General features: G+C 32.3%; 1 non-coding gene across 1 annotated transcript; it reads right to left on the minus strand.

Annotated features, from left to right (window-relative positions):
- Window positions 1–17,781: 17,781 nt before the first annotated feature.
- On the minus strand, window positions 17,782–17,885 carry LOC127898777 (small nucleolar RNA R71). The gene has a single exon (XR_008050605.1). It is a non-coding gene; the product is annotated as a small nucleolar RNA R71 (small nucleolar RNA).
- Window positions 17,886–18,808: the final 923 nt, after the last annotated feature.

Here is an 18,808-nt window from a genome sequence, read left to right on the forward strand (position 1 = left end):
TTCGCTCAAATTATATGCATAATTGTAGGTTTTCAGAAGCTTATAATTCATGGAAGGAATGCTGATGCAATAGGCTTGCAAAAATGAGGAAGAACTTAGCTACAAAAGAATTGAAACAAATCTGGAACATTGCAGTTGCTGTAGCCGTTATTGTAGCAACATTGCTGTAGCAATCCTGGAACAATTCCGTACGGGATACTTGCAGAATTGCGATTTGCAGTTTCCTAATCTAACTTATGTGCGCCCTAGGCTTCCGTTTACTCTAATTTTCAGCTATAAAAGAAGCACACATCATAAAGAATAAGGAGGGCCGTCATCCAAGGGGAAAAACAAAAAGAAACAAAAGAAAAACAAGATTCAAGAGAGGGATTAAGGGCTGAACAAGAGGAAAAATTGCAGAGATCAATTGGGAGCTCAATCTTTCTTATCCTTATCTTGTTTTCATGTTTTCTATTTATTCATGGGGATGTGTTTCATGGCTGAAACTTTATTCTTTATTTTTCTTTTGCAAAATCATGAACTAAATTTATTTGTAGTTGAGTGATAAACAATCTTGATGGTTTATTGACTGAATATATATGTTGTTGCATGTTTGCTGTAGCAGTTTGTTTTGATAGTATTTATGTTTATTCATTATTTTGGTTGATCACCCATTTAATGATACAAGTTAGGAGAGAGCCGCAAAAGGGCCTATCTTAGTGGAACATATCAGAGCAATACTTGGTTTTAGATTGGGTTTCCTGGATTGAGTTTAACTTATCCCAAAAGGGTCATGCTTAATCTAAAATTAGTGATGAACTAGACATAGGGATTCACTTTGTAGGGTAAATAGAACCTAAGCGTGTAATGCTATATCTTATGTTGGCATAACAACTGATCACTATTAGGTTGTATATAGATATAAGATATCCAACATGCGACGGCTGAGGATACATAAGGATTCTGCCCAGTGCTGTAGCAACCGAGCCAAACATTAGAAAAATAGTCAATACCATTAAGAGAGTTTATTCACTAAACTACTCTATATTCCCATTGGTTTTATCCTTGAGTTTGACGTGATATTACTTTGTTACATTTTATTTATTACGTTTTTATTTTAATTAGTATATTAGTTTCATTAATTGTTTTATTTTATTTTAGCACAAAATCTGCACTGTTAAGATTGCTGTAGCAAATCTGATAACATCAATCCTTGTGGAGACGATCTTGAATACTCATCACTTTATTACTTGTTGTGTATACTTGCACATTGACACCAATAGCATTAGTATTTATAACCAACACCTACACTTACACATGATAACTTGTAGTTGCCTATTATCATTAGAGCTATCAACAAGACTCAAATAAAGAAAAAGAGATAGGTTGGTAAGAGAAGGTCATTCTAGATGAGTTTTAGTATTAAGTGCTCAAATTAAGATGAGTTGGGAACAATGTAAGGACTTCCAATGTTCAGAAAGGTTCATAAAAAAAATCAAATAGGAGAATATCCAAGGCTTCAACACATATTATCAACTGGACTCTCACTATTAATGTACACATTCTTGAATGAATACTAATAAAAATGGTGTATATTTGTATGTCGCATAAAGGAGAAATCTCATACACCAAGAATCAAAAGGGAGAGAGCTTAGGCACCAAGAAAAAAGGGCAAGAGAGCTTAAGAACCAAGAATGTGTGTACTAATATTGTTACAATTGATATATATCGAATCTAGTAACAATAGAGGAGATAACATGTATAATTAATGAATGACAACAGAACCCAAACTAATCTATAATATATATAGACATACATACACGCACGAACGCACGTACGCATGGACACACACACACATATATATTGAGAGATCAGATGATGCATCGCCTTTCAATTGTAAGCACTAAAATATGAAGATGTATTATATTTTATTATTCAGCCACATATATGAGTTTGCGTTTTTGTATATTTTATACATAGTATGACACTATCAAATTCATAGGATTAATAGGGCCTATTTTTCCTTAGTTAATCCTAACCATACAAATAAAATTTCCTTTTTTAGTATATAAAAGTCTCTGTTGATTTATATTGGCTATCCAAAGTACAACCTAAATTTCGTTGTTTAATTTACAATTCATTATTGGAACACTTACGTATTTAACACATGGATAAGTCGTGTTTATTTTACTATTAGTATCTATTTTTACTTGATCATGTTTTATTGCAATGATATGTACCCATAATAACTATTCTGAAGATGGTACTTGACAACTATAATAAATTAGGTTTGGTTGCTTTTATGTTCAAATATGATATTATTTAGCATATAATTGTAATTGTAGTGAATGTATTGAGTATGTTGAATCATAGGATTAGATAATAAAATTTGTATTCTTTTAAAATAGTACAGAAAACTAGACTTAGATACATTCTTTTAATTAGGGCTATATAAGCATACGACATATGGACTATATTACCTCAACAAAAGGATTACATATATAGCTAATGCTTAGGATGCACTATTAGAACAAGAAATCCTTTGGTGAAAACCATTGTCTATAACCCAGAAATATTCATGATGTATCACCAAGAATCAATATTGAATTATACAGAAGCGTATTTGAATTTATAATGCTTAATTGCTCTTTAGAGTTGTGTAGTTGGCCTTCCAGATCAACATGTTCTCTTAGAGAATCCTTTAATTTTCTTTGCGCTCTCTCTCTGACGCTAGGATGTAAGAAAGAATAGAAAGATACATGTGACCTGGGGACCATAACCACTTATATAGATAACTTTTCCTGTTATCTTTAGGTATTCCTATTTCAGCCCATCATGGAAATAGAAGTTACCTCTTAAGTCTCTACATATTGAAGGCATACAGCCATACACCCTATCAGATACATTAAAGCCCAAATTACTAAAAATCTTAACAAATCACTTTTACTTGGGCTTAACTCTATATGACAACCTGTAACACGTAATTATTCACATATAAGCCCAAAATTGGATTAAGGATCCAACAATGCTAGATTAAAGAATTCAACAATCTCTCACTTGGACTATATGCGTAACTTTATAATTACGCTTTGCAATATAACTGTATGAGCTCAACCTTGCTGTTTATTACCAAAATGTATCTATAACCAATCTGGTCCATTAATCATGCCATGATCCAAATGGTATTCGTTACAACTATCGTAACGCGAACCATCAATGGATATTATGCCAATACAATTGAATGACATAGATCATGATGTGGATGTGTAGCATTGAGATTTTATGCAACGTGATCTTAACATATCTATTTCTAATTGTTCTACCTTAAACCTTAGTGAGATCAAATCATACTGAAATTAGAGTGCGAATAAATCAAAACTTTATTTATGCAGAAAATAACTTTCAATATCCATAAACTGAAATAACTGAAAATGTCTATAATAAAGGAGCATCTAAAATCACAATCTCCCACTAAAACTGAATATCTTTTATTGACATGACACCTATACAAGCAGTGTGCTCATGAGACATCTTAGGTGGCAATCTCTTAGTAAGTGGATCCATAATCATAGAGTTTGTGCCGATGTGCTCCATAGACAATTGTCTACTCTGAACTTTTTCTTTAACAATTAGGAACTTGATGTCTGTATACTTTTGACTTTTGTTGTTGTTGGAATACAGTACTGTTGACTTATTGTCACAAAATAACTTAAGTGGTCTATAAACACCATATATTATACGCATTCACGTGACAAAATTTCGTAGCCATATTCCATGATTGGATGTCTCATAACATGTTATAAACATTACTGCCATCGTAGAAGAGACTATAAGAGACTGTTTAGCGCTCTTCCAAGAGACAACACCCCTAGCTCATAGATAGATGTAACATGCATCTAGCAAAATCAGAGTTAGTATACCCAATAATCTCAAGCTGATCCAAACTCTATATGTGAGCATATAGTTTTTTGTTCTTTGTAAGTACCGTGAGATCCGTTTGGTTGCTTTCCAATGGTCTACTCTTAGATAACTTAAATACCTACCCAACATCCTAGTAACGTACTCAATATCTAGTCACGTACAAACCTGAACATATAATAGACTTCATACTGCTGACACATAAGGAATCTTTTGCGTTTCCTTTCCTTTAAAAATTATTTTTAGGGCAATGATTGAAACTAAACTTGTCTCCCTGAGCCACAAGAGTATCACATAGTTTGCAATCTTGCATGCTATATCTCTTGAGAACCATTTCGATATAACTCTTTTGTGATAATCAAAGAATACCTTGGGAGTGATCCCAGTGTATCCGTACGCCTAATACAAAAGAGGCGTTACAAGATCTTTTACCTCAAAGTTCTTAACTAGAAATCTCTTGGTGTAGTGCAACAAGCCTATATCGTTGCTGGCAAGGAAAATGTCAACGGCATAAAAACAGAAAAATATACTTGTTCCCACAGAACTTATGATCTATACAATCATTGACCATATTCATCTCGAAAATGAATGAGATGATAACTTGATAAAACTTGAAATACCATTGTTGAGATGCTTGCTTGATCTAATAGATGGATTTCTTAAGTTTACAAACTATATTCTTTAGGTCTCCTGACACAAAGCTTTCTGGTTGCACTATATAGATCATCTCATCAATGTCACTATTGAGATGACCCTTTTGATTCTTTTACTGAGTTGGTTCTCAACTTCAGCCTTAAAATTTTTGAACATATCCAAGGACTGTGACTTCTCATGGAGAAGATATATGTAGTCATATCTAGAAAATTGTCTATGAACGTTATAAAATATTATTGACCATTCCAAACAGTCACAAGAAATGGCCTATAAATATCCTTATGTATGACTTCTAAGATATCCAAAGTCTTGTTGGCTTCTAATTTCTTTTTATTGGTTTCTTTGTCCTTGATACAGTTAATACAAATATCAAAATCTATTAAACTAAGGGGTCAAGAATTTTGTTTGACACAAGTTTCTCTATTCTTCGTCTAGAGATATGCCTAATCTCTTGTGCTATAGCGTAACTGAATTCTCATTGGTTAATTTTCTCTTTAAATACCGTGTATTAAATTGCAGGGATTTATTAAATGAAGCAATTGTATCAAGCAAATAAAGATTTTCATTGCCTGACAAAGAACCAGAACCAACTAGTTTTGAATCATGAAACAAACTTAATTTTCCATTTTCGAAATGAACAAGAAAAACCAGATTTATCTAAAGCAGAAATATAAATCAAATTCAGGTGAAACAAAAAATGTTTCATCATGATCCAAATAAAATCCAGTCTTTAACAACAATATAAATTTTCCAATTTCTTCAACTTCAATTGTCTTGCCATCGCCCTTATAGATGTATTTTTCACCATCACTGAGTTTTTGGTAACTCAAGCAATCTTACATAGACACATTGATGTGAGTGGTTGCACCAGAATCTATCCACCACGTATATGTAGGTACCGAAGTTAAATTAACCTCAGAATAAACCAAACTAAGAACGGTACCTTTCTTAGTATGCCATGCGTGATAATTAGTGCAATGCTTCTTCTTATGCCTTTTAGCCTCAGAGAAGAAACAACTAATACCTTTCGGATTATCCGATTTCTTTTGTTGTTTCTTTTGAGATTTTTATTTGCAACTTCCTTAACCTTGTTCCTTTTCTTTTCTTTTTCCTTGCTCTTATACCTTATTGAAATTAAGCTTGTCAAAAGCGTACCAATTTCAGCCTTTTCGTTCTTGACAAACCTCTGTTCAATTTGTGTAAGAAACTTCTTAGCCGTAGTTGCCTTTTCAGACATTGAGCCTCTAAATGCTTCCTAAATGACCTTCTTCATGATCATGATACACATGTGATTTGATTATCAGAGGTATTTTCATCTGTAAGAGGTGGGGGAGAATCAACCCTTAGCGTAGGATCAAGATCTATGACTGCGAGAATTATTATAAGGTTTTTTGCTATGATTTGAAGTTAGAGCCATTTAGCATAAGAATAGAATTGATGTTGGCAGTAATATTAACAGTAGACATAAGTAAACAGAGAATAACAAACAAACAAAATAAGCTCATGTTAGTCTTAAAATAAAAATAAATTCAAATAAAGGTAAGCCCCATCTTAAGATACTATACACTCTATTAATATTTCATCTTTGGAAAAAATATTAACCTATAAGTGATATCTTGGTATAGTAATTAAATACAAATAATAAGGACATGTCAAACAATGAATCTTCCTTTGGGCCAATTTATTGTTCACATGTAAAACCGAATAATCATCAAGTGTTTATTACCACAGGTGCACATGCAATTCTATTAAAAATGGACCTTCCTTTGGGTCGATTGATATTTACAGAAATTACATATACAGAACCATTTTATATTCCAAATAAATTAGTTTTCACAAGAGAGGTAACTTGGCGACGAGTTGCTTTAATTAATTTATCTCAAAATATATATAAACCTACCAGTATTTGAATTTGAAATTGTATCAAAAATTAATAAAAAAATTTTGGTTTATGCCCGGTCAAAGGTCAAAGTTCAAAGTCAACAAATAAAGGTTGACCGTTGATCAGTCAACTATTGACCAATTTGGGGCTGAATAGGACTTGAACCAACCGCCAAAAAAAAAAAGAAAAAAACTCTAACCTTAATTTTTTTAATCTTTTTCTTCTTCTATGACCACCGTTTTCACTACATGCCGCGACTAGTATGATGGCGTCTCTCTTTCTTCTTTTTTCTTCCTTGGTTGTCGCTGTTGAAAAAAATAGCACAACATGCTATTTTGAGGGCACATTTTGAGTGGGTCCCACTTAACGAAAGTGAAAAATCTTGTGAGGTTCGGATTCTACTCCGTTAATACTTCAAAAGTATAATCTTATTTTCTCAAAATGGTGCTTGGGTGAATGAGAAATTGTCTCTCAAAGTTCACCCTTGAAGTTGGAAATTTGAAAGGAAATGAGGCTTATCCCACATGGGAAAAAGAAGCCTAGGGATTAGTGTTTATATATAAACACTTAACCATACATGAGTAAGAATTATAAGGATAGAGGCTCTCTCCACACACGCGTGCGCAGGGGGGGTGCAAATCCAAGACCGATTTGGTTGAATTCGTGTGCGCCCGCACGTCCTGCGTACGCGAATGTCAGCCCAAAATCATCCATGCAAGCTTGGCACATTTTTTTATTTCCTTTTGAATTTTTGTGTAACAGTTTCACACGTTTGAACACGTTTTTGAATTCAAACAAGTTGTAACAGCTTTACAATTATTTCTTGCTGTTATGTAATTCAATTTTTGAATTGAATTGTTTAAATTCAATGGCTATTACAACAATTTAATAATATGAATTGAATTCAAAAATTCAATACAAAGCTGCTGTTACATCCTCACATGGCTATAAAAAGGCACCTCCTCTTCTGTTTTTGGACACTCTGAAATCAGCACTAAGAGCACTTATTATTTTTCTTCCCTCCTTCTTCGTTTATTTTTTCTGATCAAGTTCGTTGTTGTGGTTTGCCGGAATTTCCATCCTGTGCTTGATCGGAAATTCGTCCCCGTTGTATCCTAGGAAACAGATACCAGCAGACCTTAAGTACTACAAGAGGCGGTAAATCTGTTTTAAGAAAACTGTCTTGTGCAGGCCTCGGGTTTTTATTTCTAATTCGGTTTCTTTCCTCTTCTGTTCTTCATTTGTTGTTTCCGATTGCTGGTTTACACTGTTGTTTAAATTGGCTACAATTTAAATTGTTATCTCACTGTGTATCGTTTTTCTTACAGTCGCTTTTACCTGATCTGCCATAGGTTGGTGGTTGTGGCGTGCTTGTTCGGCCGTGCCTCTCCCCAATGCTCGCGATGGCTGTTAGCTTGAATCCTTAAACCGAATGTGTATTTTTTTAATGGGAAATTATCAGCCATATACCCTTAAATGACACTCTATCAAACGTGTGTGAACACTTTTCAAGTGTATCACTCGTATACCCTAAGTTGACAAAACACTTATACCATCCACCAATCCGTTAACTTCTGTTAGAAAGTTAACAGAATTGTGGCAAATTGACTATTTTGTCCTTGAAACTCAAAATGAGGTAAAAAGATAAATTTACCCAAAAATTAAAATAAATTTTCAATACACAATTTTTTTTATTTTGTTATTAACAATACATTTTTTGATTAAAAAAATGAATTATTAATAGTACATATTATTAACAATTATCCTAAAAAATATCTATATTATACCATAAAAATTTATTAACAACATATTATTTACAATTATACATATTATACTACAAAAATTTTCAGTTGGAGCTTGGAGGAGTAGATCTTAAAAAATTTAGGCTAAATTTTGGAGGAGTAGATTCGGTTGTAAAATAGTTTTTTTTAGCAATTATTAATAATTATCCGATAAATACGATGACATGTCACTTTTATCAATATATATCATATGACATGTCATGTTTTACTAGGTAAATGGGATGATATGTTGTTTTTTTAATCAAAGTTTCGTCAATCTTAAAAGACTAGATTACCCTTATGATGTCAGCGCTTGCAAACAGAAGTTAACAGATTGGTGGACGGCATAAGTGTTTTGTCAACTTAGGGTATACGAGTGATACACTTGAAAAGTGTTCACACACGTTTGATACAGGTGTCATTTAAGGGTAAATGACTGATAATTTCCCTTTTTAATTAATCCTTAAAAAAATAACAGCCATAATTTTTTTTCAAATTTAATGATACCAGATTTGAGAAAACTAAAACTTTATTCATTAATCCAAAATAAAATTTGATTATCAATGATTCAACATAAAGAGGCTTTGATACAATTTGTTAGAACAAGAAATCCTTTGGTGAAAACCATCACTTATAATTCAAGAATATTCATGTTATATAACCAAAAATCAATAACAAATTATGCAGAAGTATACCTGAATCCATAACACTGATTGCTCTTTAGAGTTGTGTGGTTGGCCTTCCAAATCAACACTTCTCCTAAAGAATCCTTTAATTTTCTCTGCTCTCTCTCTCTCTCTCTGATGATGGGATGTTAGAAAGGATAGAAAAATACACGTGACTTGGGGATCATAACCACTTATATAAACAACTTTTCCTATTGTCTTTAGGTATTCTTATTTTAGCCTATCATAGAAATAGAAATTACCCCTTAAGTCTCTACATATTAAAAGCTCACATCCTATTAATACATTAAATTCGAACTTACTGAAAACCTTAATAGATCACTTTTAGTTAGGGTTAACCCTATATGACAGTCCGCAACACATAATTATTCATATATAAACCCAACATTGGGTTAAGGATCCAATGATGCTAGATTAAAAAATCCAACATGCACTAGTTGTTTCGACTTTTGCATCATTAGATCTTAAGGCATTGATTTAGGTACAAAAAACAGCATATATTCATGATCTACATTATCTTGGCAGCAGCTGAACCCTTTTTTGGTTGTTGAGACATCTCCAAGATAGCTTTCATTGACACTTGAAAACTCACTATCCACAACTATTGCGAAATCTCCTTTAGAAACAGCTCCGTAATTAAAGTTATCGCTCTCTAAAACCCATTATTTGAAGTATCAATACTCATTTCCATTAGGACAATGATAATAAACTTGTGTAGATTGTCATCAGATTCTAAAATCTTCAATTCAACATTCATGTTGCACTCGCATATTTTGTTAGAAAATCTGATGAGCTTGCCATTGACTATATCCCTCTAAGTTGGCTCGAAAAAATTGTTTGATTTGTTTGTTGTGTTTGAACTTTGAGAATCCATTGACATTTAAATGTGCTTAAAGCTGAGTTTGGAGAATGAATGATGAAACGCTATCTAAATCTTAAGTTGAAAATGAAAGGAATGGCAGTGAATGTGTAGGTTGTGAATGAATGTTGTTTAATCTTGTGTTTGCTTTGAAATAAATATGAGAATCAAAGTGAAGATTAACTGTACTTGAATGCTTGATTAAGGCTGTTTATGTACCTAAATTTAACTGATAATTTTATTGTTTCGCAGGAACAGCAAAATTGTAAAAATTACTTTAGTTTTTACAATTTTTTTATTTTTCATTATTGATTCATCAAAATCAATATGTATTCTTCTAAGGGGTATTATGGCAATTTCATACCCTTAATACAATTTTGCTCCAAAAAAACTATAGCTATTACACTTTAGTTATTCAAAATTTTGATGTCATCATTTTTTTTGGAGGATAAGCAAGAGTATTTTGATCTTTTAATTAGTTAGCAAGCGGTCCACGAAATGGTACACAAATGATAAGGGTGAGAAGTGGAATTACTGTCGTACATTCTACTAAACGGAAAATACATTAAAGTTGAGGAGAAGAAACTAAAAATAACCCTCACAAAGATATTGAATACAGTTGAGTAAAATGCAATTGTTTTTAATAGTTATAAGATATAAAGTAATATATAGTTTTTGATGGGATATTCCAAGAGATTGAAATGTGAAAATAATAGAGCTTTGGACCCCAATATGCTATTTTGGGGAATGGAATAAACTTAAAGTTTGTGCTTGCCCCTTCTGGGTTGTATTTGTAGATAAAAGGTTGATATTTGGGAGAAATTTAAAGTTTGTGCTTTCCTCTTCTAGGTTGTATTTGTGGATAAAAAGTTGATATTTGATAATAAAAGAGGCTAGCTGATTGGCAAGTATGTACGAAGCCTTCCCACAAATTGGCATCTTTCTATCTTTCTATCTCTCTGACTTGATTTGGAATAGTGGCCTACGAGCACACGGAGATTCTCTCCTCTTTTTTCAATTATTTTGAATGTATGAAATTTGTCATGATCCATCAAACCCCACTTGTCCATTGGGTTTGGGAGGTTCTCATTAAGTAAATTCAAGTACTATTGAATGGGACTAAGCTAACTGCTAACCTTCACTTATTGAGAAATTACTTCTTTCTTTGGAATACTTGTCAAATTGTCCGATATATGCTATAGTCATGTTTCTCTAGTGAGAAAATATAGGAAAATAGGAGAAAGCGAAATGAGATTCTCCAGAGATTCAGTTGATAAATAGAAAGTATAAATGCCTGTGCAAACCTATGCGCCGCCTAGGTAGTCCTAGCCTTGTGCTAGGATTTCTTCTTTTCTTAATTATGAAATAATTAGATAGAAGTATATAATTATTCCATAAATTTGTAGATGGAATAAATATTTCTCGTCAAATTAGTGAAAATAAAAATTTGGATTATAAGTTAATTTTAATGAGTCCAACAAAAGTCTAATTGTAAATATATTAGTAAGCTCTGATTATAATATATTATCATTTCAAAAAATAATTATAGAAGTATAAATAAATAGTCTAACTGGTTTGTGGTAATATTTATGCGTCGTTAGATCTAAGCAAGAATTTAATTCTCTTTAGGTGTATTTATAAACGTCCAATAATTTCTCAACTATACATACTTACATTGGTCCAACTATGTTACATCAGTTATACTATACCACTTATTTTGTCTTTTGTGACAAATTTTCATATAAACCCTCCACTCACTTTTATTTAACATTTTTTCATAAATATTAAGTTTATTTCTACCTACATCCACAGGTACATTTCAGTTAGCACCTCATAGCCAATATTGCATTTGTATCACAATACCCCTCTTTACTTTTTTTTTTTTTTGATTAAGCTCATTACTATTTTGAAATTGAATAATAGGATATTTAATTTAAACCTTACACTCCTTTTTTATTACAATTTTTGTTTAAATATCAGGGTTTTTTTTCATCCATTATCAAATTTTATTTTACACTTTTATACTCTTTTTATTTCAATTTTTTATAAATATTATGGTACTTTATTTCAATTTTTTATTTCAATTTAATTTATAAATTTTTTATAAATAGTAGTAGTAGTAGTACTACTACTACTACTACAAGTACTACAAGTACTACAAGTACTACAAGTACTACAAGTACTACAAGTACTACAAGTACTACAAGTACTACAAGTACTACAAGTACTACAAGTACTACAAGTACTACAAGTACTACTACTACTACTACTACTACTACTACTACTACTACTACTACTACTACAAGTATAAGTACTACAAGTACTACAAGTACTACTACTACTACTACTACTAATACTTTTTGTAGTAGAACTATTGGGGTTAAATAATTTGTTATACATGTAAGCAAAAAATACTATATATAATATTTATTAAAAAAATTTATAATAAAAGAGTGTAAAGTGTTAACTGAAATTTGATAGCAGATTTTAAAAAATATCCTAATATTAAAAAAGAAAAAAGAGTGCAAGGTTCTAAATTAAACATGGTAACTATTCAATTTCAAAATAGTGAAGAGGGGATATTGTGATACAGGTGCAACATAGAATAAAAATAATATTAAATTGTATAAGGTGCTAATTGAAATGTACTCATGGATGAAGGTGGAAATTAACTTAATACTTATGAAGTAAACTTTAAATAAAAATGAGTGAAAGGGGTTTTATCAAAATTTATAGCAGTGATGCCACAAAAGACAAAAGAAGTGGTATGATACCACCGTTGTAACGTAACTAAACCTTACATATCTATTTTCACCTAACCTTTAGGAACATGATCAATTGTCCTTTTAGTAGAGCATATGATCCTTTTTCTTTTCTCCTTCCACTAGCTTTCTTTAATTAATCCATAAGGTGCTTCTAGGAAGATCATTATTTTTTTTCTTTTTTATTCATTATTAACTCATGTACCTTGAACTTAAGATCTAAGCCATAAGACAATAAAAGAGATTTCAGCAGTAATCTATTTGGACAAGGATTCAGAGATAAGCTGAATTTCTACTAAGTACTAAATTAATTGTTGTTAGGTAAGAACTATAAAAAATAAATATACAAAATAAATCTTGAACGTTGATTTTTGCTTAGCAAAGCATAAGCTTAGTACCGAATCATAATCCTAAATTTAGACACTATAAAAGATCTATCAATAAAATTATCAAACCCATAAAAATACACAAAGGGATAATTTATAACATTAGGGAAACAAGATCTTTATATGAGAACTAATATTAAGGAATACATATATACAAACTATTCGATACTAACTAATTTGGTGCTATGGCATGATTGCTACAACCCATATTTATTGTTTTTATTGATAGTGAAACTTTTAAAATAATTACAGTTAGTTTTACCATAGAAATAATCAGTCGTAAAGAGAATTGATTAAACGTTTTGCATAATTTATTTTTAAAAGTGTTGTAAGTTTTAAAAGTAGTTATATGTATTTGATAAATCTTATTATTAAATTGATGTGAGAATGTAAATGATTGAATCAAATATAATGTTGAATAAAGTTTATTAGATATTTATAAACATGTATATAAAGTATTTTTTTGTGTATATAAAATAATTAATAACTAAGATAAGTATTTTGTATTATTAATCTTATTTTTTATTTTGTTATGTTAATATACTTTTTAACAATAATTGTCTCTTTAAAGTTAATGATTTTATTTCCTAATTGATAATGATAATTTTAGATTTTTATAATATATATGACGATACATAAGGAATTGTATTAAGCATGAAAGTGGTTCTCAAAATCATTTTTTGAAAGGTTCTCCTTATTTACTTTTTAAACCTGCTATAAGCTAGGGTTATTTTATTAAATGTCAATTCTAAAGAAATTTACCAAACATTAAAATTAGATTAGATTTTTTCAAAATTACTTTTGAACTTCGTAAAAGTGATCCCAAACGTTTCCTTTATCAAAATAGGCCAAATCAGTCAAAATTACAACATTAGCAAAATTGAATACAAGTATAAATAACAAGCTTCATATGAGAACAAGAAGTGCTCAGACCCATAAATAATTTAACCGAGCTATTTTAATTAGGGGTGGGCATTTCGGTTTTTGGTTTGGTTTGGTTTCTATTGAGTGTTGCATTTCGGTTTTTGGTTTGGTTTCTGTTGAGTGTTGAACAGTGTATATTCATAAAAGGTAAATTCATCATTTTACGCTATAAGTCTCATTAACATCTCTACTTTTATGTATTTCAGTCTCTTAAACTTTAATTATGTGTATTTTGTCATTATTTAAGTATTTTATATATTTTAAGGTTATTTTGCGATTAATAAGAAATTGTACTGTACATCAGATGACATTTCCGAGCTCAGAATAGGTAAAAACCATAGAAAGGGAATAAAGGGTAAAATCATAACTTTAATCATGCTTAAGGTCTCGGATGGCGGCACTGATGTCATGAACAGATTTAGAAGCCCTAGAAACCTAAAGACAATAGACACTGAGGTAAAACGAACTCCGATTGCATAAAAAAAAGATTTATAGAGTTTCGAATCTAGTAGTGTAGGATGTATGTTAATTTGGTGGAGCCCAACTCACTTTGCATTGACTGATAATATGGTAGGTTTGTCCAAGTTTTGAGTATGTTTTTATAGTAATATGTAACATCATATTAAGGTTAGTATCATAACTTCTCATTTCTCTTTATTTTCATTAGTTTTGTTTTTAAATTTTTATGTGTTCATTGTTTGCATGGTCAAAGGTCACAATCATCTAATCTAAAATCTGTAAACCTTGTATTAGAAAAGACACTCCGCACACTAAGACGTATTGCATCACAGGGTAAAATTGTAGATAACATTGAAATAGATTCAAAGCAGCAACAACTACAATCACCACAGGAGTGGTCATTTAAGGATTACTTTAGTTCATTAGCTAAATTGAGCATATCATACATATGATACCCAAATGTAGCTGCTAGGAGTTTCGAGTAAAACCCAGTGTGCTAAATTGTCTCCTATCATTTTGTAGCCTAGAAAAATGAAGATACAATCAATATTTGAATGATTTTATGCTATTTGTCAAAATTTTAAATAGAAAAACTTTTTAAATGAAGATGTTAAGCTTAGACTATTTCCATTTTCTCTAAAGGATAGAGCTCGTTTTTGGTTTAATACATTACTTGCTAATAATATTACATTATGGGAACAATTGTTAACCAAAATTTTTAAATAAATACTTCGTAGTGCATAAAATGAATGCCATTCATAGGAAAATCTCAGAATTTACTCCGAAAAAAGACGAGCAATTTCTCGAAGCATGGGAGTGATTCAATGGGCTACTCTTGACGTGTCCATATCATAAATATGAGAAATGACACCAATGTCAGTACTTCTTAGAGGGACTATTGCCACATGTGCAAGAATGGTTAATGGCAATAAGTGGAGGTGAGCTAATTTGTAAAAGTGCATTAGAAAATTGTGATTTCTTCCAGCAACAAGCAGACAATGCCCAACAACGAAAGGCAAATTCCGAAGCCAGTTAGTGCCTAATATTAAGGGAGTACATGAAATTAGTAGTGGTTCATCCTAGCAGTATGAAGAGGTCAAAACCATCATGACCTTGTGAAAAGGCAAAGAAGTCAACAACAAAGTGAAGATACCAGGGAAAAAGACAACTTAAGTTGTACCTTTAGAATTTGAAGAATCATCACCCAAGGAGGAAGAAGAAATAAGCCCACTAAAATACGTCCCTAAATCTCTATTCTCTTAGAGAGTAGTGTTGAGTGTTAGAAAATGCATATTTATAAAGGAGAAAACCGTCATTTTACATTTTAAGTCTTACTAACAACCCTTACTTTTATATATTTAACCTTCTTGTGATTTAATTACATGTGTTTTATTTTAATTAAGTATTTTATGTATTTTAGGGGCATTATAGTCATTTCACAATAAAGAAGAGATCAGACGGCAAAACGGACATCACTTTTGAACTCAGGACGGTCGAAAACCTTAGGAGGAGCATAAAAGGAAAAATGGCACTATTCACATGTACGGTACTATTCACGTGTACGGTACTGTATACGTTACTGTTCACGACACTGTTCACATAGACGGATGATGACGTGGCATTGACCGATGATGTGGCATTGACTGATGAGGTGTCACGATCCTGTTGGACTAAAATTCTTATGTACTGTTGATGGTGACGTGGCAGCATATCAGTGGACGAAAAATCTCGCGTACGGTGCATGCATCACACAGGATTATTTTCAACCAAACCGCGTTACTGTTCATCCGGGTCAAACCGTGTTACTGTTCATCCGCGTGGTCAAACCGTGGACTGTTGACTGATGACGTGGCGCAATCCTGAGCGTCCAAACTGTTTTTAATCCGATGGCCATGATTTACTCCATGTATCTATAAAAAGGGGGCCTCCCCCCCTAATTTGATATCTCTGAATCCATTTTTGGGATCCATTTTCTGTAATTCCTTCTCCATCTTGTATTTTCTTCGTATTTTAATAAATTCCCATTTTGCCCCTAGTTCAATTATGAGTGGCTAATTTTCTTTCAAGCTTGGGTTGAAGGTGAAGTCTCAACATGTGTCATGGGCTTAATTTGGTAAATTTATTTTCTCTTCCCCTCTAATTTTTGTGGATGTTTTGACTTCTCGTCGACAAATAATAATAGTCTTGTCTAGATACCGCCTTGGTTACACCGGCTCTCTAGTATAAGGTTATTATTATTTGGCACGATAAGCCCTTAGCACCATATTGATTAGAGCGTGGTTCATGAGGTGTGGATTCCCCCCTCATGATTTAATTGGCATTAATACGGATTATTTAGCCCATGATGCATGTTGATACGGATCCAGATACCCAAGTACGTCATTTCAATAGAATTATCTTCAATTTATTCTCGCCATTGCAATTCCAATTTTAGAATTTATTCTCGCCATTTTAATTTAAGTTTTAGCATATACCAAATCATTTCCACCATAAATCCAACAACCCATTTACAAAATTAATTCTATACACAATTAAAATCCACCTCCTCGTGGGATCGACACTCATCACCATAGATCTATACTACAATAGATTCGTGCGCTTGCGAGTACATTAAAATTTGCACAACAAGTTTTTGGCGCCGTTGCCGGGGAGGTAAGTAATTTTAATTCATAGAATTAATTTTTGTGAACAATTTCTTTTAATTATTTTCTTGTAATTTTTTTTATTAAAAAAAAAAGAAAAAAAAATTGAATCTGCATTTAAAGGTTAGTATTTTTTTTTCTTTTTCTCTTTTGTAAAATTCTGTAATTTAATTTTCAATTTATTTTTCTTTGTAATTTTTTTTGTTTATCTTATTAATTTATTTTTAGTTAATTTATTTCACATATTTGTTTTTGTGTATTTTTATAGTAAGGTTGTAATAGCGCAATAAGGTTAGTATCGTAATTTCTCCCTCTTCTTTATTTTTATTTGTTTTGTTCCCATTTTTATTTTCATTTTATTTGTTTTGCATGCATGGTCGTAGGTCATTATTACCTAATCTTGAACCTATAGACCTTGAATTAGAAAAAACACTTCGCACACAAAAGCACATTAAAAATAAATTTGAAATGGATTTGCAACCACAAGAGAGGCCATTTAAGGACTACTTCAGTCCTTTAGCTAATTTGAGCACATCATGCATAAGATACCCTAATGTAGCTGCTAGGAGCTTTGAACTAAAACCTAGTGTGCTAAATTGTCTCCCCACATTTTATGGCCTAGAAAATGAGGATCCATATAATCATCTGAACGATTTTCATGCCATTTGTCAAACTTTTAAATATGAAAATTTTTCAGACGATGATGTTAAACTTAGACTATTCCCATTTTCTTTAAAGGATAGGGCTCGTTCATGGCTTAATACATTGCCTGCTAATAGCATTGCATCATGGGAACAAATGGTTACAAAATTTTTGAATAAATATTTCCCAGTACATAAAACCAATGCTATTCGCAGGGAAATCTCGGAGTTTACCCAGAGAGAGGACGAGCAATTTTTCGAAACATGGGAGCGATTCAATGGGCTACTCTTGAAGTGTCCACATCATGGGTACGAGAAATGGCACCAATGCCAATACTTTTTGGAGGGATTATTGCCGAATGTGCAAGAATGGCTAATGGCAACAAGTGGAGGAGAGCTAATGTCAAAAAGTGCATCAGAAATTTGGGAATTCTTCCAGCGACAAGCAGATAATTCCCAACAACGGAGTCGATCACTTAGGACTACTAGAAGAATTAAAGGAGTGAATGAGGTTCAAATTGGCGAATCAACTTCAGGAATCAAAGAAGTCAAGGAGATGGTTGAAGGTCTTGCTCGACAAATAGCATCGTTATCGACTGCTAAATCAACAGAACCACATGACCAGGACTCATACTCAGATCAAGCCAATGCCATAGGTGTAATGAGAAAGCCATCAAATTACAACCCATACTCCAACACATATAACCCTGGATGGAGAGACCACCCCAATTTTTCATGGTCTCAAGGATTCCAACAGAATGGACCAGCAGCTCCAGCTCCACCAATGCAACAAATTCCTCAAGTTCCTCAAGCCTCTCAGCCCCCATTCAGACCATACAATCAGAACCAGAACTACTCTCAACCCAGACCATGGGAGGATGCATTCCAAAATTTCAAAAATGTTACTCACTCCACGATTGAGCAACAGAATCGCACCATTGATGGACTACGAAATGAGTTGAGAGCAGGCTTCAATTCACAAGCCCAATCAGTTTCAAGCCTCGAGAAGATGGTGGGACAACTTGCTTCTTCAGTTCAGACCTTGGCAATGACCGTTGAGAAAGGTAAGTTTCCAAGTCAACCAGTGCCTAACCCTAAAGGAGTACATGAAGCAAGTACCAGTTCACCACAGCAGCATGGAGAGGTCAAAGCAGTAATGACCTTGCGAAAAGGAAAGGAAGTCGACAACAAAGTGGAGATGCCGGTGACAAAAGAAAATCAAATTGTACCTGTGA

Source organism: Citrus sinensis, chromosome 1 (assembly GCF_022201045.2).
Source record: "Citrus sinensis cultivar Valencia sweet orange chromosome 1, DVS_A1.0, whole genome shotgun sequence".
NCBI lineage: Eukaryota > Viridiplantae > Streptophyta > Magnoliopsida > Sapindales > Rutaceae > Citrus > Citrus sinensis.